Source organism: Jaculus jaculus, chromosome 16 (genome assembly GCF_020740685.1).
Source record: "Jaculus jaculus isolate mJacJac1 chromosome 16, mJacJac1.mat.Y.cur, whole genome shotgun sequence".
In the NCBI taxonomy this organism is placed as follows: domain Eukaryota; kingdom Metazoa; phylum Chordata; class Mammalia; order Rodentia; family Dipodidae; genus Jaculus; species Jaculus jaculus.
This window is the reverse complement of record NC_059117.1, coordinates 45,505,283-45,521,544: the sequence shown is the minus strand read 5'-3', so window position 1 is coordinate 45,521,544 and position 16,262 is coordinate 45,505,283. Positions and strand designations below refer to the sequence as shown.

Here is a 16,262-nt window from a genome sequence, read left to right as displayed (position 1 = left end):
GCTGCCTAACTGAAAATCAAATCTTCTTTATTGAGAACTTTAAGATATGAACATATTATAAATTGGTCATATGACCATGCTTTTAACTTATTTGTCCCCCTCCCCCACCTCCATTCCACTAAGGACCATTTTCTTCCAAAGTATTCCTTCCTTTGCTTTGAAGTCTCAGCTTTTTTGTCCTCCATGTCAAAATGTTGATGTGGGGCTAGAGGGATGGTTTAGTGGTTAAGGCACTTTGCTTGCAAAGCCAAAGGACCCAGGTTCAATTCCCCAGTACCCATGTAGCCAGAGGCATACGGGGACACATGTGTCTGAAGTTCTTTTGCAGTGGCTGGAGGCCCTGGCACGCCCATTCTCTTTCTCTCTACCTCTTTCTCTGCCAAATAAATAAATTAAATTAAATATTAAAGAAAAATGTTGATGAGTTCAGAACTATACAGGTCTTTGTTGGGGGGGGTAAGGACAACTACTGTGAGGTCATGAATACAACATTGAGTTTATGTCAGGACAGTGTTCTAAGTGTGGGCATTTTCTGTAAGTGAGGCTATGTACGACTGCACTGCTTCCCTGCCCACAAAGCTGACCACAATTCTGTGTATTCCGTTTCTTAAAAAAAGTCTTTGTTAAGTTTATTCCAAGGCACTTTATTTTATTTATTTATTTATTGAGGCAATTGTGAATGGGAGTGATTCTCTGATTTCATCCTCAGCATGTTTGTTGTTAGTATACGGGAAGACTACTGATTTCTGTGTTTTATTTTGTATCCTTGTATTAGGGTTCTCTAGAGGAACAGAATTACTAGAATGAATTATTTTAAAAAGGGAATTTATTGGATTAGCTTACAGTAGTCCAATAGCAGTTGCAGGCCCGAGAATCACCAAACCTGGTAGCTGCTCAGTCCACGTGGCCAGATGCCTCCGCAGTCCCCACCCGGCACTGCAGAGGGCGCCGGAAAGCCTGGAGGCTTCCTGAGGAGCCGGAAAGCCTGGAGGCCTCCTGAGGAGCCGGAAAGCCTGGAGGCTTCTTGAGGAGCCGCTGGGTTTCGATCCACGTGGGTCTTCAGTTGATGTTGGTCTTTAGTCCGTACTGGTCTTCAATCCACGCTAGAAGGTAGGGAGCAGCTCCGGCAGCCAAGTGGAAGGAAGGAAGGAAAAGGGAACTCTTCTACCCAGAGCTTCCTTATATCAAGTCCCTCTCTGAGCGGGACCGCCCACTCTGGGGGAAGGACCTCCTCCTTTAGTTGATCCTTCCTAGAAGCAGCCTGTGGATTACTAAACAGATCAAGTTGACAACTCCTTAACTATCACAATCCTGCTATGTTGCTAAAAGTGTTTATCAGCTCTAACAATTTGCTGTAGCGTCTTTAAGATCCTTTACATGAAGAATCATATCATGTGTAAATAATGATAATTTGATCTCTTCCTTTTCAATTTGTATCTCTTTTATGTGTGTCTCTTGCCTCATTGCTATAGCTAAGGCTTCCAGTATTAAATAAAAGTGGGGACAGTAGACAGCCTTTTCTTGTTCCTACTTTTAGTGGAAAAGTTTCAAGTTTTTCCCCATTTAGTATTATGTTGGCTATAGGTTTGTCATAAATAGCCTAGTTTCCTTAGACCTTTACCATGAAGGGATTCTGGATTTTGTCAAATGCCTTTTCTGCATCTATTGAGATGATCATGCGATTTTTGTCATTCAGTCCATTTATATAGTGCATTAAACTTATCAGTTTGCATATGCCGAACCATCCCTGAATCTCTGGGATAAAGTCCATTTGGTTGGGATGAATGCTTTTTTTTGGGCATATTCTTGTTTGCTAATATTTTGTTCAGAGTTTTTGCATCTCTGTTCATGAGGGAGATTGGTTTGTAATTTCCTTTTTGTTCTGTTTTCGTCTGGTTTTGGTATCAGGGTGCTGCTGGCTTCATTTAGAAGGAGCTTGGTAGAATTCCTTCCATTTCTATTTTATGGAAAAGTTTGAGAAGCATTGGTGTTAGTTCTTCCATGAAGGTCTGGTAAAATTCACCACTGAATCCATCTGGGCTTGGAATTTTATAGTTGGGAGATTTTTTTTTTTCATAACCACTTGGATCTCCATAATTGTTATAGGTCTTTTTAAGTGGCCAATATCATCTTGATTTAATTTTGGTAGGTCATATGAATCAAGGAAATCATCCATTTCTTTCAGATTTTCAAACTTAGTGGAGTATATGTTCTTAAAGTATGTCCTTATGGTTTTCTGAATTTCTTTGGTATCTGTTGTAATGGTGCCTTTTTCATCTTCAATTTTATTAATATATGTCTTCTTTCTCTCTGTCTTTTGGTCAGATTTGCTAAGGCCTTATCAATCTTGTTTATCCCTTCAAAGAACCAACTCTGTTTCACTGATTCTTTGTCATTTTCTGTTTATATTTCATTAATTTCTACCCTAATCTTTATTATTTCTTCCCATCTGAGTTTTGGTTAGCCTTGTTTTTCTTTTTCCAAGGTCTTAAGGTGAAGCATTAAGCTGTTTACTTGTGACCTTTCTAGTTTCTTAATGTAGACACTTAAAGCTATAAATTTCCCTCTTAGGACTGACTGCCTTCTTTGTGTCTCAAAGGTTTTGGTATGTTGTGTTCTCATTATCATTTGACTCTATGAATTTTTTAATTTCCTTCTTGACTTCTTCATAGACCCATTCATCATTTAGTAGTGTATGGTTTAGTTTCCATGAGTTTGTGTATGTTCTATAGTTTTTATTACTGCTAATTTGTAGTTTAATCCCATTGTGATCAGATAGGGTACAAGGAATTATTTCAGTTTTCCTGTGTTTGTTAAGGTTTTCTTGTGCCCTAATATATGGTCTATTTTAGAGAATGTTCTATGCGCTGCCAAAAAGATTTTGTGTTCTGCAGCATTTGGATGGAATGTTTTGTAGATATCTGTGACATTAAATTCAGATGCTTCTGTTTATTTTTCTGCCAGGATGACCTGCCAATTGATGAGAGTGGGGTATTGAAGTCACCCACTACAACTCTATTTTTGTTATGTGTGACCTTAATTCTAATAGTGTTTGATGAACTTTTGAGCCCCCATGTTAGGTGTGTGAGGGAGTGAAGTCCTGGGGCAGTTTCAGTTGCTCCCAGATTGTATACCTGCATTTTCACAACAGTCCCTTTAATGTTTGAAAGAACTCTTCTCCACAATGGATCTTGCAGGGAGATTTGCACTATCATATTTGAAGGCTAGCTATAATTGTCTGAAACATCTCAATAGGAAAGCTCAGTGTTTTAAGCACAGTAGTATTGAAAATTTACAAGATTTTTACCTAGCACTTACGTGTATAAGTACATTCAAAGACAAGCTAGTACACATGACCTGGGCTGTTGTTAGCCCTGTACCATGTTTTCCACATTGAAAGAAGAGGCCTGGGGTATGGAAAGGTGGCTCAGTGGTTAAAGGTGCTTGGTGCTTGCTCCACAGCCTGCTGATTGGAGCATGTCCCTAGCACCCACATAAAGCCAGTGAAAAGTGGTGCAAGAGTCCATAATCCTAAAGACCCTATGGCAATGGGAGGCAGAGTAAGGAGAATCCTGAAGCTTATGGGCCAGCTAGTCTGACTTCCCCAGTGGCAAAACATGAGAAAGACCTTATCTCAAGCAAAGTGGAAGAAGACCAACACCCCAAGGTTGTTCTCTGGGATCCATGCACACACACACACACACACACACACACACACACACACACACACACACTGTACTACTACTGAACCTGGAGGTCTAGTTAATAACTTTCCACAATCCACCATTTATTTTGAGAATTTTGCTAGTCATCATTTGGTAAATCATGAACTGGTATAAATTTGTACAGTAGATGTATGTTGATTGTTGCAATGTTCGATAGATTTCTATATTTTGAAGGATAAATTTTCCTTCTTCCTATATATAAATTGTTTCTATCTTGGCATTTAGGAACAATAACTAGAGTGAGACTCTATCTCAAAAAAGAAAAGAAAAGCAAAAACAGAAACAAAAACAAAACCCTGGCAGGTCTGTGGATGTATCTCAGTGGTAGGTGCTTGTACAAGGTTGTAGGGTCCAACTCTAACATCATAAAAAATAAAACCAACCAGCCATCCAAACAAACAAAACTGCACATGGGAAGAGAGATTATAAAGGACAATTTATTACAAAGTAAGCCCTAAGCAAGGAACTACAGCATTACAATGAAGGCATACATTTTTTTTTCACATTTTCCATGATTATAAAAAATATCTCATGGTAATGCCCTCCCTCCCCCCTGAACTTTTCCCTTTGAATACTTATTTATTTTTAACTTTTTATTGAAAATATCTGTACATATAGTCAGTATATCATTTCATAATCCCCTCCCATAACTTTCTTTTCCTTGTTCAGAATCTCCCCTTCATTGAATCCCTTCTTTCCAACTAGTCTCTCTTTTATATTGATGTCATTCTTTTGGCTCTTACATTCTCTCCACCACCTCTTCCACAAGGACCCTAAGCTTTGGAGGGTGAGAGAGAGATGTCTTACTTAATGATGAACACTCCACTATCATTTCTTCTCAGCAATTTAGAGAGTTTTGAGTCTCCCCAGTAGCCACTGCCATCTGAAAAGAGAAACATCTCTAATCAAAAGTGAGAGTAGGGCTGGAGAGATGGCTTAGCGGTTAAGCGCTTGCCTGTGAAGCCTAAGGACCCCGGTTCAAGGCTCGGTTCCCCAGGTCCCACATTAGCCAGATGCACAAGGGGGCGCACGCGTCTGGAGTTCATTGCAGAGGCTGGAAGCCCTGGCGCGCCCATTCTCTCTCTCCCTCTATCTGTCTTTCTCTCTCTGACTGTTACTCTCAAATAAATAAAAAAAAAAAAAGTGAGAGTAGCATTAATATATGGGCATAAACATAAGTATTTAGAGATCAGACTGTGGGCATAATATATGTATATAGCCAGACCACAGTAGTTACTTCATCTTTAGATCATATCTCATCTCCAGCCATAGGTTTTTGATTAGGTTTTCAGTACCAGGGAGGAATATCCTCAAATTCAATCAGAGAGCACTTGGTTTTCCTTATAACAGATGTGCCACCATTGTGCCAATGGGTACATTTGGTCTGGCTAGGCCAGCCATAGAGCTTGCAGGGTCCACTGCTGGTTAAGACTGTTGATGATTTGTGTCCCCCAGTAGGCTAAATAGCACTTTTCAACACTATGACAACTAATTAACAGGGAGGAGGCCTCAAGCCCAGATCCAGCTCAGTGTCCTACAGCCCAAACATGTTAATTCCACTTCAAAAATGAGTTTTTCAGGCTGAAGCAGTGGTTCAGTGGTTAAGGCACTTGTCTGCAAAACCTAATGACTAGGATTTGAACCCCCAGTACTCATATACAGCCAGATGCCCAAAGTGGCACATATATCTAGAGTTTATCTGCAGTGTCAGGAAGCCATAGCACACCCATACTCATTCTGTCTGTATCTACCTCTCTCTCCTTGTCTCTCAAATAAATAAAAAAATAAGTAAATAAGTAAATAAAATATTTTAAAAAAGTAACTCATGTGGCAGTGGGTGAAGATGGTGGGGCGATTCCACAGGGCATACACTGAGCAGCTTTCCAAGAAGGACATTATCAGATTTCTTCAGGATTATGGTTCATATTCATTTCTTGCAGAGCATAAATTGTTAGGAAACATTAAAAATGTAGCTAAAACTGCTAATAAGAACCATCTGGTTACAAACTATAACCATCTTTTTGAAAGTAGGCATTTCAAGGGTACTGAAAGTATAAACAAAGTAACTGAGCAAGTGAAAAATGTGAAATTTAGTGAAAATAAACCCAAAGTCAAAATCTGAGGAGATGCGGATGAGGGTTCACCAGAAATATACACAACTTGTTCTGAGGAAGGGAGATAAAACAAACTTTCCCAAAAGGTTCACTGCTAGTACACAAGAATGCTGTTTGATACTAACATTCAAACAAGCTCAAAGAAAAAAAATGACAAGTTTTTAAGTTTTAAGGTTGGGAAGGCTCAGCTGAAGCACTCTTGACTGAGTCAAGGAACAAAGGCTCTAGTATAGATGGAACCAGAATAGGCTCATGTAAAGAAAGGACAGCCTGATGTCAGACTTCCACCACATGAGAAACTCATTTTTAAAAATTGATTTATTTATTTGCAAGCAGAGAGACCCAGACATGCAGAGAGAGAGAGAGAGAGAGAGAGAGAGAGAGAGAGAGAGGGAGAGGGAGAGGGAGAGGGAGAGGGAGAGGGAGAGGGAGAGGGAGAGGGAGAGGGAGAGGGAGAGGGAGAGGGAGAGGGAGAGGGAGAGGGAGAGGGAGAGGGAGAGGGAGAGGGAGGGAGAGAGGGGGGGGGGGAGGTGCTCCAGAGCCTTCAGCCACTGCAAATGAACTCCAGATGCATGTACCCCTTTTTTCATCTGGCTATATGTTGGTACTGAGGAATCAAACTGGTTAACTTTTGCAGACAAGCACCTTAAAAGCTGAGCCATCTCTCCAGCCTGAAAAACTCATTTTTGAAGTGAAATTGGTAGATAGTGATTAAAATAGCTGTCCTTCAGTCTAAAGACATCAGCAACTGATTAGAGCTTATTATTATTATAAGGGAAGAGTCAATTGGAAAATTCAAGGAATTAAAACTTGTTTACTTGATTCCAATTTTTGAGAACTGTAGTAGTCTCAAGTATTGTGTTGTGCAAAGCATTCAGAACTGTTTTTCATTTTACCTCATATTATAAACTTAAAAGCTCAATAAAAATGTGTGAACTGGCAAAAAGAGCAAAAAGCAACTCAATAACACTGGGCATGATGGTATGCTTATATACTAGAATTTCAAAGCCTGAGGCAGGAAGATAGGGAGTTTAAGTCCAGCTGCAACTCTATATTGAGGCCCTGTCAGAAAATTAGCAGCTTAACAGAATACACATTAAAAAAAAATCTGAGTAAAATGGATACTGAAGATGTCTGTGTGCAGATTCAAGTACATAGAGTAATGTGGATGGTGATTCAAACAGTAGGCTTTAATGTGGGCCCTACCAATGTTTGAGAGAAAATCAAGCATGAGCACATAACTCTGCGTGGAGTGTGCAGGGTTCACCTCTGGAGATTTATGACCCAGCCTGCCATCTGTAAATAAGAGATTTGCAGAAGGCTCTGCAAACTGGGTAGCAAGATACGTAGGGAATACATGACACAAAACTCAAACAAATGCCATTATTCACTTTAATAAGAAAGTTCTGCAAGATTTGGGACACAGCATTGCCAAAATATGACCTCAAAAAGGAAAGAAAAGATGACTTCTTCAGACAGATGTGAATACAGGTTAAACTCATCTACTTTCAGGTTTCCTAATGTTCATCTGTGCATAGCCTTATTCACAACCATTGCTGGTGCCCCCTGGTGACTGGTTCTAATTGTAGACTAGCAACAGTAACACACCTGGGCTTTGACATTTCACTCAAGTTTATTCTTTTATTTTATTTTTTAAAAATTATTTATTTGTTTATTAATTAGTTTTGTACTCAGTAAATACAGTCAAGTTGATACCATTGTTAGGCTCGTCCATGTCCTACCCCATCACCTTGGCCCTCCTTGTTGAGGTATATGGGTCATGCATTGTGGAGTTAGCCCACAGTTATGGGTAGGAGAAATATCTCTGCATATCATGACCCAACGCGTGACTCTGACATTCTTTCTGCCCACTCTTCTGCAAAATTTCCCTGGGCCATATTGGGTTCATTTTTGGTCTGCTTCGGTGAAGAGGTGTGTTGGGAGCCTCTGTGTGTGTGGATATCTGATTTGGTAGGAGTTGATTGTTTTCTGTGTTGATCTCCTTCACCCTTTTGCTGGTACCAGGTTCACCAAGAAAACAGCACCCTTGTTTGTTTTGCAAATTATTCTTAGTTTCAGCTGGGGCCCTTTTGAGGTATGATGGGGTGGTTCTCTCCTTAGGATCTGTATCTATCTGAAAAAGAGAAGCAGATTCTCCAGTGGAGAGTAAAGTTAGCACCAGATAAATGGGATAACCCTTATTTTTTTAATAGAAAATTTAATAGGTGTAGGCCCTCTTGTGGCCCATGATTGATGGTAGCTTGATAATGGAGAGCGGGTTTATGTTTGGATATGGTTCTGACTTGTTTCCCAGCTCAAGCTGTGGGTCCTGTTCCACTGAGCAGATCAGTTAGCCAAATCAAGAGCAGTTGATTTCCCACCATGGCTGTGCACCACTATAGCACTTGTGTGAGCATCACGACAGGCTATTTGTGGCTAAGTAGGTTAGGCCATAAGTTGCTTGGACAGATATTGGTCATTTTGCCCCAGTCACCCATGTAGCACCTTCTTGCACTAGACATGCTGACTCTCTGGGGACTGACTCTCTTCCAGCTTCCAGCCATGTCATTCCATTTTACGTGTCAACCACATAAGGTGTCTTCAGCAGTAGGGTCTTACCACTAACCTTTGGTGGGTCATCAATTACTCTGACAGAAATCTGTCTTTCTTTTAGGAAACCTTGTAGGTCTCTCTGATCAAAAGCTCATTGTGGATGATAGCCACATGCTGGTACTGGGAGTTACAGGTCTGTGCCCACTAAAAGAAGGAAGAAAAAGATAACTAATATAAAAGAGTTAGAGAGGAGGGGGGGGAGGGAGAGAAAGAAAGAAAGAGAGAAGCTGTAGAAGATTAAGATTAGTCTTCATTGTACCCTTTCTAGTATTTTGTGGCTCAAGTGTTCCCTCTAAGGGTCTGGTGAAGGTTCAACCATTTGGTCTGCCTTTTAGGATGTAGAATTTTATGATACCATTGCCATTTGTGTCTAGATTTGTGTCTCTCACCCTCTCCCTTGCCCTCTCCTCCCTCCCCACCTACCCTACTGTCTAGTCCTCGAGATGTATGCTGGATATGTCAGCATCTTGGGTAGATTCAGGTTAGGTGCTGTAGATGAGTGAGACAATGTGGCAATTGTCTTTCTGTGATTGGGTAAGTTCACTGAGAATGATCTGTTCCAAGTTCAACCGTTTTTCCTCAAATTTCATTGTGTCATTTTTTCTAACTGCTGTGTAAAATTCCATTGTGTAGATATACCACATCTTAGTTATCCATTCTTCTAGTGATCCCATTGGTTGAGTGACTGTTTAAGATCATGAACTACTGGGGTTTTGTTCAGGAAGCCTTTTTCCATTCCTATATCATGGGAAGTTCCTCCTATATTTTCTTCCAGTGGTAGCCAAGTTTCTGGTCTTATATTGAGGTCTTTGATCCATTTGGACTTGAGTGTTGTGCATGGCAAGATGTGTGGATCAAGTTTCAATTTCCTGCATATGGTTATCCAGTTTTCCAGCACCATTTGCTGAAGATGCTGTCTTTTTTCCACCCTATATTGTTAGGGCCTTTGTCAAATATCAAGTAGCTGTAATTGCTTGGCCCAAATCCGGGTCCTCAATTCTATTCCATTGGTCTATATTCTTGTTTTTATGCCAGTACCATGCTGTTTTTATTACTATGGCTTTGTAATATAGCTTTAGATCATGTATGGTGATGCCTCCAGAGGTATTTCTTTTGCTTGGATATATGATGCCTTCTGCCTTTCCATGTGAAATTTGAGATCATGTTTTCTATCTCTGTGAAGAACAATGTTGGGATTTTAATTGGAATTGCATTAAATATGTACATTGCCTTTGGTAGGATTGACATCTTCACGATGTTAATTCTGCCTATCCAGGAGCATGGGAGGTCTTTCCATTTCCTCAAGTCCTCCTCAATTTATTTCTTGAGTGTTTTTATGTTTTCATTGTATATATCTTTCACTTCCTTGGTTCACATTATTCCAAGATATTTTATTTTATTTTTTGTTGCTATTGAAAATCGGACCATGTCTCTTGTTTATTTCTCTAGATCTTTGTTATTTGCATATAGAAAGGCTACTGATATTTGTGCATTAATTTTGTATCTTGCTACTTTGCTATAGGAGTTAGTCACCTTCAAGAGTTTTGGGATGGAGTCTCTCGGGTCTCTTATGTATACAATCATGTCATCAGTGAATAGAACTAACTTAACTTCTTCCTTTCCAAATTGTATCCCTTTTATTTCTTTCTCCTGTCTCATTGCTTATGCTAGGACTTCCAGTACTATATTGAAGAGCAGAGGTGAGAATGGACAAACATGTCTTGTTCCTGATCTCAATGGGAGTTCCTCCAGCCTCTTTCCATTAAGTATTATTTGGGTCTTAGAAGCTTTGTATATTGACTTTATTTTGTTAAGATATGAACCAACCATGCCAATTCTTTCCAATGTTTTGATCATGAAGTGATGTATTTTGTCAAAGGCCTTTTCTTCATCTATTGAAATGTTTAACCTTGTTTATGTGGTGTATTACATTGACAGATTTCCATATGTTGAACCACTCCTGCGTTCGTGAGATGATTCCCACTTGATCAAGGTAGATAATGTTTTTTATGTGGTTTGGATTCAGTTTGTGAGGATTTTGTTCAGGATCTTTGCATCTAAGTTCATAAGGGAAATAGGCCTGTAGTTTTCCTTTATTGTGGCATCTCTGCCTTGTTTTGGAATTAGGGTGATACTAGCTTCATACAAGGAGTTGGGGAGCTTTTCCTGTTCTCTAATTGTGTGGCAGAGTTTGACAAAGATTTTTTTTTGTTTTTTTTGTTTTCAGTTCTTCCATGGAGGTTTGATAGAATTCAGCTGAGAAGCCACCTGGTCCTGGACTCTTCTTTTTGGGGAGGATTTTTATTACTTTTTAATCTCGATGGATGTGATAGGTTTGTTTAGGAGATTAATCTTCTCTGAGTTTATCTTTGATAGGTGGTATGTGTCCAGGAATTTATCCATCTCCTCCACATTATCCAGTTTTGTGGAGTAGAGGTTTTTGAAATAAGTCCAGATGGTTCACCCAATTTCACTTATGTCTGTTGTTATCTCTCCTTTTTCATTTCAGATTTTGTTTGACTTGAAGCATCTCTTTTTTTTTTTTTTCTCAATCAAATTGGCCAGGGATTTGTCAATCTTGTTTATTTTTTCAAAGAACCAGCTCTTTGTTTTGTCAATTTTCTTAATTGTCTTCTTAGTTTCCAATTCATTAATTTGTCCTCTGATCTTAATTATTTATTTCCTTCTGGAGCTTTTTGGGTTGGATTCTTTTTGCTTTTCCAGTGCCTTCAGGTGGATGGTTAGTTTATTGATTTGGGATCTCTCTGTCTTTGTTATGAAGGAATTTAGTGCTATGAATTTTCCCCTGAGGGAAATTGTGTCCCATAAGTTTTGGTGTGATGTGTTCTTATTGTCATTCATTTCTAGAAATTTTGCAATTTCATTTTTATTTCATCCACTATCCATTTATTGTTTAAAAGAGTGCTGTTCAGTTTCCAGTCACCAATGGGATTCTTGGTGGGTCTTTTGTTGTTAATTTCTAGCAATATAGCATTGTGATCTGATATCATGCAGGGAATTATGTCAATCTTCCTAAATATGTGGGGCAGACTTCATGACCCAGTATATGATCTATTTTAGAGAATGCTCCATGGGCTGCTGAGAAGAATGTGTAGTCTGTGGATTTGGGATGGAAAGTTCTGTAGATGTCCGTTAGATCTAAGTGATCTATGGTTTTGTTGAGCTCTCTTACTTCCCTGTTGTTTCTGTTTGGATGATCTGTCTATTACTGATAGTGGTGTATTAAAGTCCCCAACTATGATGGTGTTGGTGGTTATTTCTGTTTTATTGTCCAGTAGGTTTTGCTTTATGAACTGTGGTGCCCCTGTGTTTGGTGCATACAGATTTATGATTGTAATGTCCTCTTGATGGATTGTTCCCTTGATAAGTAGAAAGTGGCCTTCTTTGTCTTTTTTGACTATTTTTGGTTTTAAGTCTATTTTATCTGATATTAGTGCAGCTATGCCTGCTTGTTTCTTATTCCTGTTTGCTTGGAATATTGTTTTCCACCCTTTCACCCTGAGGAGGTGTCTGTCTTTAGTGGTGAGGTGGGTTTCTTGAAGACACCAGATTGAGGGGTCTAATTTTCTGATCCCTACTTTTAGCTTGTGTCTCTTGATGGGTGAATTAAGGCCATTAATATTTAGGGTAATGAGAATGAGGTTTGATTTGATCCCTGCCAATATTGTGTTGGTATATGTGGTTTGTTGTTTTCATGGACTTTGAAGTGTTTTGTGCCTTCTCTGAGTTTGGTTATTGTGATCTGCTTCTTCTAGGCATTTGATGTTGATTGTTTGATTCTTCTGTGTGGAGAATTTCCTGAAACACTCTATGTAGGTTTGGTTTTGTGTTCATATAATTGTAAAGCTGAGTTTTGTCTTGGAAAGTTTTTCTTTCATCATCTATTATGGGGGATACTTTTTTAAATTTTATTTTATTTTTAAATTTTATTTCATTGATGTTTATTTTTATTTATATTTATATTTATTTGAGAGCGACAGACAGAGAGAGAAAGAGGCAGAGGGAGAGAGAGAGAGAATGGGCGCGCCAGGGCCTCCAGCCACTGCAAATGAACTCCAGACACGTGTGGCTAATGTGGGTCCTGCGGAATTGTGCCTTGAACTGGGATCCTTAGGATTCACAAGCAAACACTTAACTGCTAAGCCATCTCTCCAGCCCAATGAGGGATACTTTTGCTGGGTAAAGTAGTTTGGGTTGGAAGCCATAGGTTCTTAGGTTTTTCAGTGTTTCATTCCAGTTCCTTCTGGCTTTCAGGGTTTCCATTGAGAAGTCTGAAGTAATTCTGATGGGGTTACCTTTAAAAGTGATGCGCTGTTTCTCCATAGCTGCTTTTAGGATTTTCTCTTTGGTGTCAAAGTTTAGAGTTTTAATGACAATATATCTTGGAGAGTTTCTCCTTTGTTCCAATATGTTTGGAGTTTTGTTAGCTTCTTGTGTCTTGATGGGCCTTTCTTTTGAGAGAGTGGGAAAGTTTTCTTTGATTATTTTGTTAAATAAGTTCTCCATGCCTTTGGTCTATATTCCAATGATCCTGATATTAGGACATTTAAGGGAATCCCACAATTCCCTCATGTTCTGTTCGCAGAAATTTTTGAACTTATGGAAACTTTTGAACTCTCGAACTGTTTCTTTCAACTTGTCTTCCACATCGGAGTTTCTATCCTCCACATCTCACTCTATTCTTGAGAGCTTCTAGAGAATTTTGGACTTGTTCAATTAGGTTTTCATTTTCTGCTACTTTTCTATGTATAGTTTCCATCCCTCTGTCAAGCTCCCCTTTCACATCATTTTCTGATTCTCTTGATTCTTCTTAGAATTCATCCTTGCATTTCTTTATATCTTCATTTAGCATCACCAGCTGATTTTTGAGGTCCTCTTTTTTTTCAGTCTCCTTCATATCTCTTAACTGTCTTTGAACTCCTTCCATTTTCTTATCTATTAGGTCTAGTCTGGTGATGGCAGCATCCACACAAGTCCTTTGTTGCTTCTCTGCAACTTCTATCAGTAGCTTGGTTAGGGTTGCATTGCTCATAGCTTCATTTTGGTGTTCTGATCCTAATGTCTCTTCTATGTTTTGATTAGGGATGTTCATTTTGGACTGGATGATCTAACTGGATTTACTTTCATTTGATTTTTCATGCTATTTCTTTTGTGCTGTGGTCTGCCCATCAGAGTGTCTGGGCAAGGAGAGTAGGACTGTGGTCTCGATGGGCAGGGAAAGTAGTGCCTCTTGGGAGAGCTTGCCTGGGCTAGCAGACAGGCAAGCAGATGGGTTGAGTGGTCCTAAGCTAACACATGGGTGGGTGGATCAGCCTGAGCTCAAGCACAGTGGGATGCTGAAACAGTCTGAGGCCAGATGCTGAAGCAGTCTGAGCTCTCAATTGGTGGAATGCCAAAGCAGTCTGAGCTCTCACTTGGCACAATGCCAAAGCAGCCTGAGCTCCTGCATGGCAGGGACACCAAAGTTGCCTGAGCTCTCACGCGGTGATGTGCCAAAGCTGCTTGCGCTAGTGCTTGGAGGGATGCTTAAGCACCAAGCACCAAAGCAGCCTAAACTCGCATGTGGCTGACCACTGGGACACAGAAGCAGTCTGAGCTCACCCGCAACAAGATACTGGTGGGTGGCCAGCATGGTAGACAGGCCGGGGATTGTTCCTGAGCAGGTGCATGCAGATGGGAATAGTGAGCCTGAGCTCACTGGGCAGGTGGAATGGGCCTGAGCTTGCACATGGTGGCTGGAGCAGTAAGTGGACAAATGGGTAGAGCATGCTAAGCTTGCACAAGCAGGAATTGGCAGTGCACATGTGGTGGGCAAATAGATCTATTAGAGATTGCTCTCCCCTTAAAGACCCAGTAAACCCTTAATGCCTTGCCTTTCTTTCCCGGGGATGTGCGGCACTGTTAGGTGGTCACCATTTTGGCCGGAAGTCCAGAGTTTCTTCTTATTTAATAGAAAATGCCTGTGTTGCTGGGCATGGTGGCATATACCTTTAATCCCAGCACTCAGGAGGCAGAGGTATTGTTGTGAGTTTGAGGCGACTATGGAACTACAAAGTGAGTTTCAGTTCAGCCTAGGCTAGAGTGAGACTGTACCTCAAAATACAAATAACAATAAATAAATAAATAAGCCAGGCATGGTGGTATACACCTTTAACTCCAGCACTCGTGAGGCAGAGGTAGGAGGATCACCATGAGTTCGAGACCACCTTGAGACTACATAATGTATTCCAGGTCGGCCTGAGCTAGAGTGAGACCGTATCTCCAAAAACAAAACGAAGAAAAAAATAACAGAAAATGTCTATGCCAACTGCTCTTTGTAAAAGCCAACACTACCCCTTTGCTAGTGGTGAACATTTCAGAGTTTAATAAAATTAACTGAACACTAAATTTGTTTTTGAGCAAGCACAAAATAATTACAAAAACTTGGGTTTCTACAAGATAATAATACCCAATACTTCTGTGTCACTTAACTACATTTTAAATCTTCATAACATTTCAGGGTGCTAAGACAGGAGGGGCCATTGAGAGGCAAAGAAGTCTCACTTGCCCAAGGTCACCTAAAAAGTAAATGCTCAGGAGTAGAAACTGGTTGTTTTGTTTCATCCTCTGCTCTTAACACCACACTATTGCTTATGGGGGCAGGTATGCAGTTGGTTTTATATAATGTCTTTATACATGCCTTTAGTGCTGACTGTCATTATTCAAATACTCACCCTTTTTGTTCATGCTAGACAAATGCTCTAACACCGATGTATATTCTTTCCTTTCAAATGCTTCCACGTTAATAAGGAAGAGCAATATTGTCTTTACGTACATATGCATAGATACATGTATGAAATAATATGAAGTGAAACATATCACTTAAGATATGTCATTTAGGGCTGGAGAGATGGATTAGCAGTTAAGCACTTGCCTGTGAAGCCTAAGGACCCCAGTTTGAGGCTTAACTCCCCAGGACCCATGTTAGCCAGATTTACAAGGGGGTGCACGCATCTGGAGTTCGTTTGTAGTGGCTGGAGGCCCTGGTGTGCTCATTATCTCTCTATCTGCCTCTTTCTCTCTCTGTCACTTTCAAATAAATAAATAAAAATAAACAAAAAAGTTAAAAAAAAGATATGTCATTTAAAGAAATGTATATATACACACATGAAGAAAGATAAATACATAAGTTTGGTTTTATAAAGAATATTTGAAGTTATTATTATGGTTTTATATATCCTAATAATTACATTTAGTACTGTTAATTAACTCAAGCTGTTCTTGATATTGAGCCCATCATGTAAAATTATGTATGTCCTAAGAACACTTGTGCTACCTCTACCACCCACTGATGAGATGTTTGCAGGAGGCACCAGCCATATATAGGAGCTGTATGTGTGAATTTTGTTTAACTCTACTGTATATTGAAATGAAATCTATCTATTTGTCTTGACCATGTTCAGCTGATGTTGATTGTCTCAGAACGAACATTCAGAAGTGCTCAGAACTCTAAATGCAGATGCCACCCATGAGGAGCTAAATTCCCAGCATGTATATTGTATTCCAACCCAATTTTACTGGAACTGTTGAATAAATCTTTTATTTTCTTTCAGGTTTTAAAAAAAATTATGTATGAAATTTCTTTTGCATAGCTGGAAGTTTTCATATTTTAGCTATTATCACAACCACAATGAAAGAGCACAATGATATTATTTTTCTTTGCTATTCTGAGCTGCACAGCACTGCGTCTGATTGATCTCCCCCAAAGCTATACAGGTTTTTTAAATTTTAAAATAATTTAGACTTATAG

The 16,262-nt window shown here is 39.6% G+C and overlaps 1 protein-coding gene and 1 pseudogene across 4 annotated transcripts in view; both read left to right on the top strand.

The window, feature by feature from the left end:
• Positions 1–16,262, top strand: part of Pde1c (phosphodiesterase 1C) — a 782,675-nt gene that overhangs the window by 134,550 nt on the left and 631,863 nt on the right. The window lies entirely within an intron of this gene.
• LOC101595799 lies at positions 5,569–6,156 on the top strand (annotated as a pseudogene).